Raw genomic sequence first — 7,576 nt, forward strand, 5'->3', positions numbered from 1 at the left:
ACTGATTCACATTTTAAAACCCTCGGGAAAGAAGTGACATATTCACAGCCATTCATTTGCAGTTTGGCGGTGACCCTGACGCTGTGACGGTGAGTTTGAAGTTGGAGTGGTGACACAGTGTTGTGACAAAGCTCCCCACTTGGCCTTCAGCCTGCCGTCCCTGCAGTGCCCTCGGCGTGGAGATGAAGGGAGGAGTAGACTTAAGTTCCGTCCTGTGACCAGTGGTCAAAGGGTCACATCTGTATTTTCCAAGTCGTGGCGAAAGCCAGCTGGACTCTCCTTCTACATGTGGTGGATGGGCAACAGAACCATTGAGTGGGGAGTCCGAGAGGGCTCACCTGGGCCAGGTGGCTGGGGTGGCATGTCAGGGGAAGGGGCAGCAAGCTTAAGGGGACTGGCAGGTGGTGGGCAGGGGAGAGCATCTGGGGGAGGGAAGGGAGCAGAACCCAAGTCTCGGAGCCTCCCAACGCAGGAGCAGGAGGGCGTGTTGGCTAGAAGAGCATGAGGCGGGAAGAGGGGCAGAGAGAGAAGCAAATGATCACGATGATTCCCGGCCGTTCACCACAATACTCTTAACTCAGAAGGTGGCTTTGCTGGAGCTCCCTCCGTGAGGACATGCCCCCTGGACACCTCTGACCCCACAGTCACCTCCGTACTGAAACAAGGGGTGGGTGCCCACTAAGGAGGGCCTGGCCAACCAGCGTGGGCACGTCAAGCTGGTCAAATATTGATCTTTCAAGTCCAGCCCTGGCACTGTTATGTACATTCTCTAACCGTCCTCCACAATGGGGGACAAAGAGCGTCGCCCCACAGGCTGCTGGGAAGACGAAAGGACGCAGGGTGTGTAAGGACTACAGCGCCGTGCCTGCTAGGTGCTGAACACGGGCAGCCTGCTGTCATCCTCCTTGGACAGCACCTGACAATTGTCAAGACTCGTCAACAGGTGCTCTCCAGGCCCCAAGCCACCCAGGAAGGTGGGGAGGCAAGGAGTCTTCCTGCTTTACGAGGAGAACGGTGGGGACAGCTGGACGCAGAAGCGAAGGGAATATCCAGGGGAACCAGCCCAAGGGATGGAACCCCCGAGGGCCAGGTCCCGGGAAAGAAGCCTGTGGACCGGTTCGAAGAACCTGGGCGTTCTGGTCCGGTTGTCTGTACACCCCAGACTCACACTTCTGTCTGTGGCACTGGCGATGTTGACCTAGAGCTTGACCCCTACCCGATGGTAGCTTGACCTCTCTGTGCACATGCCTTCCCTCCTCCTGACCTGTAACGAAGAGGCGGGGAGAGGAAACCACACGCCTCCCTGGGTTTCACAGATCCCGGCCTGACGTCACTTCCTGTAGGAAGAGACCAACCGAGCACCCGGCATCGGGAAGGGGTGGGGAGGGTAGAGGGACTCCATGGTGCTGCGCTGGTTCTCGCCCAGGGGCAGCACATGGCGCCCAAAGCAACTGAAGGAAGACATTGCAGAAAGAAGAGTTCACGGTCAACACTTTCAGAACATACAATCTTTGTGCCAATTATACTGTGTAATTACAACAAACACTTAAATTTAAAATTCGTGTTATTTGTGATGGAATTATAATTAAATAGGTGCTGCTGAGTGTTTGCCCCCCCCCCCAGTCTTGTATATTGAAATCGTGACTCCTAAGGCGCCCGTGTTTGCAAGGAAGCCTTCGGGAGGTGACTAGGTCGTGAGAGTGGAGCCCTCAAGGACGGGGTTGGTGTCTTCACGAAGGGGACCCCAGAGGACTGCCTCCTCCTTTCCACCCCGTGAGGTCGCAGGGAACAGGCATCCACCTGTGAACCAGGAGGCAGGGCCTCACCAGACAGGGAGTCTGCCTGCCCCCTGACCTTGGACTTCCAGCCTCCAGGGCTGCAGGAGCGAAATGTTTGCTGTTTGACCCCCCAGGCTGTGGTATCTTTGTTATAGCAGCTGGAATGGACTAAGAATATATCGATCTAATTTTCTTTTCTTTTTTTTTCCAGCTTGAAGAGGGTCTCTGCCACGGGCTCGGTACTCGAATCGTGCTTCCCGAATGTGGTCTCCTTGGATTTGGGGAACGGTGCTGAGAGTGAGGTGTCATCAGCCCTGTTTTATGGATGAGGTGGAGTTTGCGTGTGTTGTTCAGAGTTGCACAGCGGTCTAGGCGGGCCCAGGATTCGTGCGAGGGGAAGGGCACGGGGCCCATGCCCACCGCATGTCCTTCAGCGTAGCTGGGGAGTCGGGGTGAGCACCCACATGGCCAGGGGGCTGTGCTCCCCCCTCTCCAGGTGAGGGGGACTGGGGAGGTCTCCAGGCCGGCCCCCCGTGACCTGGAAGTGGCGGCAGGGAAGTCACATCCAGGCAGGACTCTCAGAGGCCGTCCCTCTGCACCCACGTGGCCCAGCGTGGAGGGCGATCGGGCTCTTGCGGTTCCCAGGTGATGTCCAGGCCGTGGAGACACAGGCCACACGGGTCAGGGCCTTGGAAGGTGCGCACGGCCGCCTGTCCTGTCTAGGAGCTTGCTGGAAGCTGGGAGACGGCGGAGGGAGGAGACGGGGAGCTGGCAGAAATCAGGGACTCGGCGAGGGAGCAGAGAGGCAGAAACTCAAAGTGAGCCCGGGCCCTTCCTGACCGAGGCCTGTGCAGCTGCGGCTGGCCGCAGTCCGGATGCTGGATGCAGGGGCACCCCGCTGCACCCCACACCTGCGGGAGGGAATCTGGGTGGTCTGTGTTTACGTATATGAACGATTCCACTTCTTTCCTTTCCTTTTCTCACTGCTTCCCTCAGGACACTTCTCTCCTTTCCCCCCTGGCAGCCTGTAGTTGCCCAGAGCCCCGCCGGCCGGTTTTTCCGGTTGGACCAGAAATGTGGGCAGAGGCGCGTTCACCCCTGGGGTTCACAGGGGAGATTTCAGAATTCCTCCCTCTCCAGACCCATCTGCACGCGGGCAAGGACTGACGTGTCCAGGAAACCTGGGTTTGGGTTCCAGCCCCCCAGTCTCTAGCAGGAGGTCCACCTGCCAAGGATGTGGCCCCGGCCTTGGCTGGTGGCCTCCTCCTCTCCGTGCAGGCACTTGGTGACGTGTCCTCACCCACGAGGCCTCTTGGGGGGCGCTGAGAAGAGAAGAAAGCCCTGAACAATGCGCAGACCCAAACCTGAAACCACAGCCCCAGCCCGCAGGGACGGGGAACCGGGGGCCGGCGGTGGGGACGGGCTTCCTTGGAACCGGCTCCGTCCAGCCCTTCCCTGGGTCAACAGCGGCCAAACAGACCGGCTGTTCACACGAGACCTGCGCACGGTGCCAGGAGCCAGACCTGCCCCGGGTGGGGGCTGGAGCGTCTATGGTTTGGGGGAACCTTCTCGAAGAAGCAGGATACAGAATTGCACATACCAGAGCACATCGAAAGCAGACAGCTGTTCAGAACGAGAAAAGCCACCACGAAAAAATGACGAATTGTAACACACTCACAGGATCACAATATCACAAATCCAGGGAAAATAAGATAAGGGTTTTACTAACTGTGTAACAACTCTGTAACTACCCTTTCGGGGTGCATGCTTTTTACTTCTTATAACAACAATTCTCAAACAGCATTTTCTGTCCAGAGGATAATATGGAGAACGTGGTAGCTTCCACCGCCACACATTCTCCCCTCCCCTCCCCACCAAGGTAGGGTGCTGGGCACCATGGGGAGACGCCTGGCCTGCACCCTTCCACCTTTGCTGGCAGGGGGTGGTAGGAACATTCTGGAAGTCATGTCCACAGCTCACAGTAAACAACAAATTACCTGTGCACGACAGCAGACAACAGAAACTTAGTCATTCCAACCGACAGGTATCCCCATCTCAGCCCTGCTTAGCACCCACCCAAATAGGCCCGCGGTGACTGCGGCATCACCAGCAGGGCCGGAGTAGAGGGAGCGCACCAGCTGAAAGACAGCGGTTCTTACGACTGCAGCTGAAATAGCATCCTCCTTTTGCAGCATTTGCAAACGTTACGTCATGGGAGCGCCCTCCTAGGGCTCCAAGGCTGCCGCTGCTGCCTTGGCTTCCGAGTAAACCCCGCTCTGTGCTCCTCGGCAGGCGCCGGAACCCCTGCAGGGCTGCTGCTGGGACCCACTCGGCTGCCCACCGAGCCATCAGGAACCTGCTGGGAAGGCGTCACCTGGACCCCGCCAAGCCCTCCGGCCTCTGCTGCTGCCGGAGTCAGAGGAGCCAGGACCAGGAACAGACCCGCAGTCCGCCCAGCACCTTACAGGATTACAGGTGCCTTGATTTACCCGCCACCTGGCTCGGTTGCTTAGAGGAAAGTCTCCCCTTATTACTGCACAGGGACAGTGCACGGGGCTATGCTCCGGGGTTTCGGCCTGACCGGGCAGAAGGATGGCGCTGTCCTCCACTGAGGTGAGACGTGGCAGGTCTCGGGGGGAGAGCATCAGCTCAGCTGTGGACCAGTTAGATCTGCGGTGCGTGCCCGGCACCCGGGAGGGGACAGTAGGGTCTGGAGCAGGGAGGGAGCTCTGGGCCGCAGGCCCTAGTCCTACCTACTGGTGTCCTGATAAGAAGAGGAGAGGTGGACCCAAGAGAGGGACCCCCGGGTTGCCCGTGCACAGACCCTGTACCCACCCCATATATGGGGACAGGGTGGCCATCGGCCCGACACGGAGAGAGGCTGCAGGAGAACTAACTTGGCTGACACCCCCACCTCTGACTCCCAGCCTCCAGGGCTGCGACAGAGCACGGTTCCGTTGTTCAGAGGCTCGGTCTGCGGCTCTGGGTCACAGCAGCCTGAGCAGCCCGTGACAGGGGCGGTGCTGGGAGCCCAGGAGAAAGGGTGCATCCCGGACAGTGCCCGGGGTCCATCATGATCATTGTGCCCGCTGCCTCTACGGGTCGCGTCAGACGACAGCAGACAATGTCCCTCCTTCCCGATCTGTGTTCTGAGATCTTCTTCTGGCAATAAACAGCACATATATAAGGAGTTCGAATGTTGCAGAAAACATAAAGAGGAACATAGAGGTTGCTGCAAGGTGCGGTAGCTTGAAATTTTTCATTGTCTGGAAACACACAGCGACGCCCCACCCCACGTGCAAAGAGAGAACAGAAAGATGCGGGCTGAAGACAGACCCTCGCACGGCCTCCGTGGGGCAGACGTGGAGCAGAGGGGTGGGTGGGCCGCGCCGAGTGGGCCCTGGCGCCACAGGCTGCGTATAACAAGGGCTCCTGCCCCCAGGCCATCACAGGCCTCGGGGCGGTGGGCACACGGCGCAATGCACAGACCCTGTATCTCAGGCATGGACACTCGAATCCTGCATGACCCGATTATCTGATGTCACCTAGATACATTCAGTTTTAAAAAATTTAAAAAGGCCCTGGCTGGCGTGGCTCAGTGGATTGAGCGCGGGCTTGCGAACCAAAGTGTCCCAGGTTCGATTCCCAGTCAGGGTACATGCCTGGGTTGCAGGCCATGACCCCCAGCAACCGCACATTGATGTTTCTCTCTCTCTTTCTCCCTCCTTTCCCTCTCCAAACATAAATAAAATCTTTTAAAAAAATGCTTTCCTTTAAAAAAATTTTTTAAAAAGAAATAGAGGGAGGGGCAGACGTTCCTCCTGAGCCGGAAGCTAACATCGCCTGTAGCTCAAAACAATCTGTACCCCACCTAGGCACGCGGGGTGACTCGTTCCAAACCCCTGAGGCCCAGAGTGCCTGTGACTTGCCTCCACTCACGACAATGCTGTGTGTCCCTGAAGATCATGGACAGTGGCCGTCAAAGGCATTTTCATATAAGAAAAAGCTATAAAAGATTTAATGACTCGGATTAAACTGTCCAATCTGCACTTAAAGGTGTAAAATGTGTTTATTTTACTGCACGCAGTAAAAAAATCCGACGCCACGTAGAAAGGTTCCTGGTTCCGTATTGCCGTCCGACGAAGCCGCTGTGTCCGAGCTCCACCACCACAGTGGTCACCCCGTGTCCTTGGCGCGACAGCTGCCGCTTTGGAGCTCATAGTTGAGCCCGTTAATGGCCTTCGGTTTTGTCCAGTTCCTTTGGGCCCCGGCAAACCGACTCACTCGAGCAGGGTGTTGTCACTGGAAACTTGATCCCAGACTGTTAAGTATCTCTTTACATAACACGAGAACATTGTGTCTTTTGCATTCCTTGTGTGGGCGAATTTATGTAACACGGGCACCGGATTGCTGTTAAGGCGGCCTTTTAAAACCTGGTTTTTAACACCCTAATCCTCCGAATGTGAGATCCAACAGCCTGGAGTAATACTCCAATCAAGTTACATATCTTTTCTTCTTTATCTTCTGCCAGTGAGCCAACCAGGTGGCTACCCTCAGCATCCCAACCCAGCGCCGACCGGGGGTCATTTCAGGACCCTGTGCTTCCAGGAAAAAGAACCTTGCTTTTGGGGGTGGGGGGGGGAGGGTAGGGGGGGCAGGGCAGAGGCAGTGAGGGGAGCAGCTGGTGTTGTATTTCACAATAAAAACATGAATGTGAACAAACAAATGTGAGAGCCCTACCTACTATATGAGAACGTTTATAAGAACTTAAATACTAGACGGCAAGCTAATCTTCTCTGGGGGACGATTTTGCAGGGGGGGACACTTTATTCAGAGATATATGCAGTGATGGGGACCCCTGAGGATTTGGATTTCATGGCACCGTCTGTGCTGTTTGGGGTTGGCTGTGGGCTTCAGGAGCTGGTTTCATGCTATTTATGAATTACTCTTTTGTTAGTTATGTTAGTATCCACTGAATTTGTTTTGGGTTGTCTGGTTATTTAAGGAGTAATGCACCTGTAGAATCTTTGAAGTAGTATTTTCTAACAACGACAGCCTGTCCCACTGGCGTTCAGGGTGGTCCCCAGGCCCGTCCCCTTGTTCCTGGAGGGGTGGCTCCCGCACAGCCGCCTGCCGGGGCCCTGGTGACGCAGGTTCAAGTAGTCACATGTTTTCTCCAGGAAAGTAGACGGACGTGACAGGTTGTTGGACGGGCCCCAGAGCACTGTTCACAATGCCGAGTGGCACACAGAGGTTGGTGCTTTTCCCCAACGGAGGCACGATTAAATGTGGGCGTGGGGAACATCCCCTTTCCCCTCCGAGTTCTTCCGGCCACCTGAATAATTAAAATCTCATCAGACAGCCCTGACCGGTGTGACTCAACGGGTTGGAGCATCGTCTCCTAGCTGAAAGATAGCAGGGTTGAGTCTGTCAGGCCACATACCTAGGTTGGGGGTTCGATTCCCAGTCCGGGCACGTACGGGAGACAACCAAGATGCTTCTCTCTTACATGGATGTTTCTCTCTCTCCCTCTAAAAAAAAAAAAAAAAAAAAAGAAAGCAATGAAAAAATGTCCTTGGGTGAGGATAAAAAAAAGAAAGAAAAAAATGACACCGGACCAACTAGCAGGAGAAAATAATTACATTTAATTCCATACGTGCAGGCAGTGGTTCCAGAAGAGCACGGGCCCGGGGACAAATCGGGCAGTCCAGGTTTCTGCGCTCGTCTGAGGAGAGAGGGGGCAGCCAAGTTTGGACTTTGAAGGGGAAGGAGACCGTTTACATGGAAAAGCAAATGTT

Source organism: Phyllostomus discolor, chromosome 2, assembly GCF_004126475.2.
Source record: "Phyllostomus discolor isolate MPI-MPIP mPhyDis1 chromosome 2, mPhyDis1.pri.v3, whole genome shotgun sequence".
In the NCBI taxonomy this organism is placed as follows: Eukaryota; Metazoa; Chordata; class Mammalia; order Chiroptera; family Phyllostomidae; genus Phyllostomus; species Phyllostomus discolor.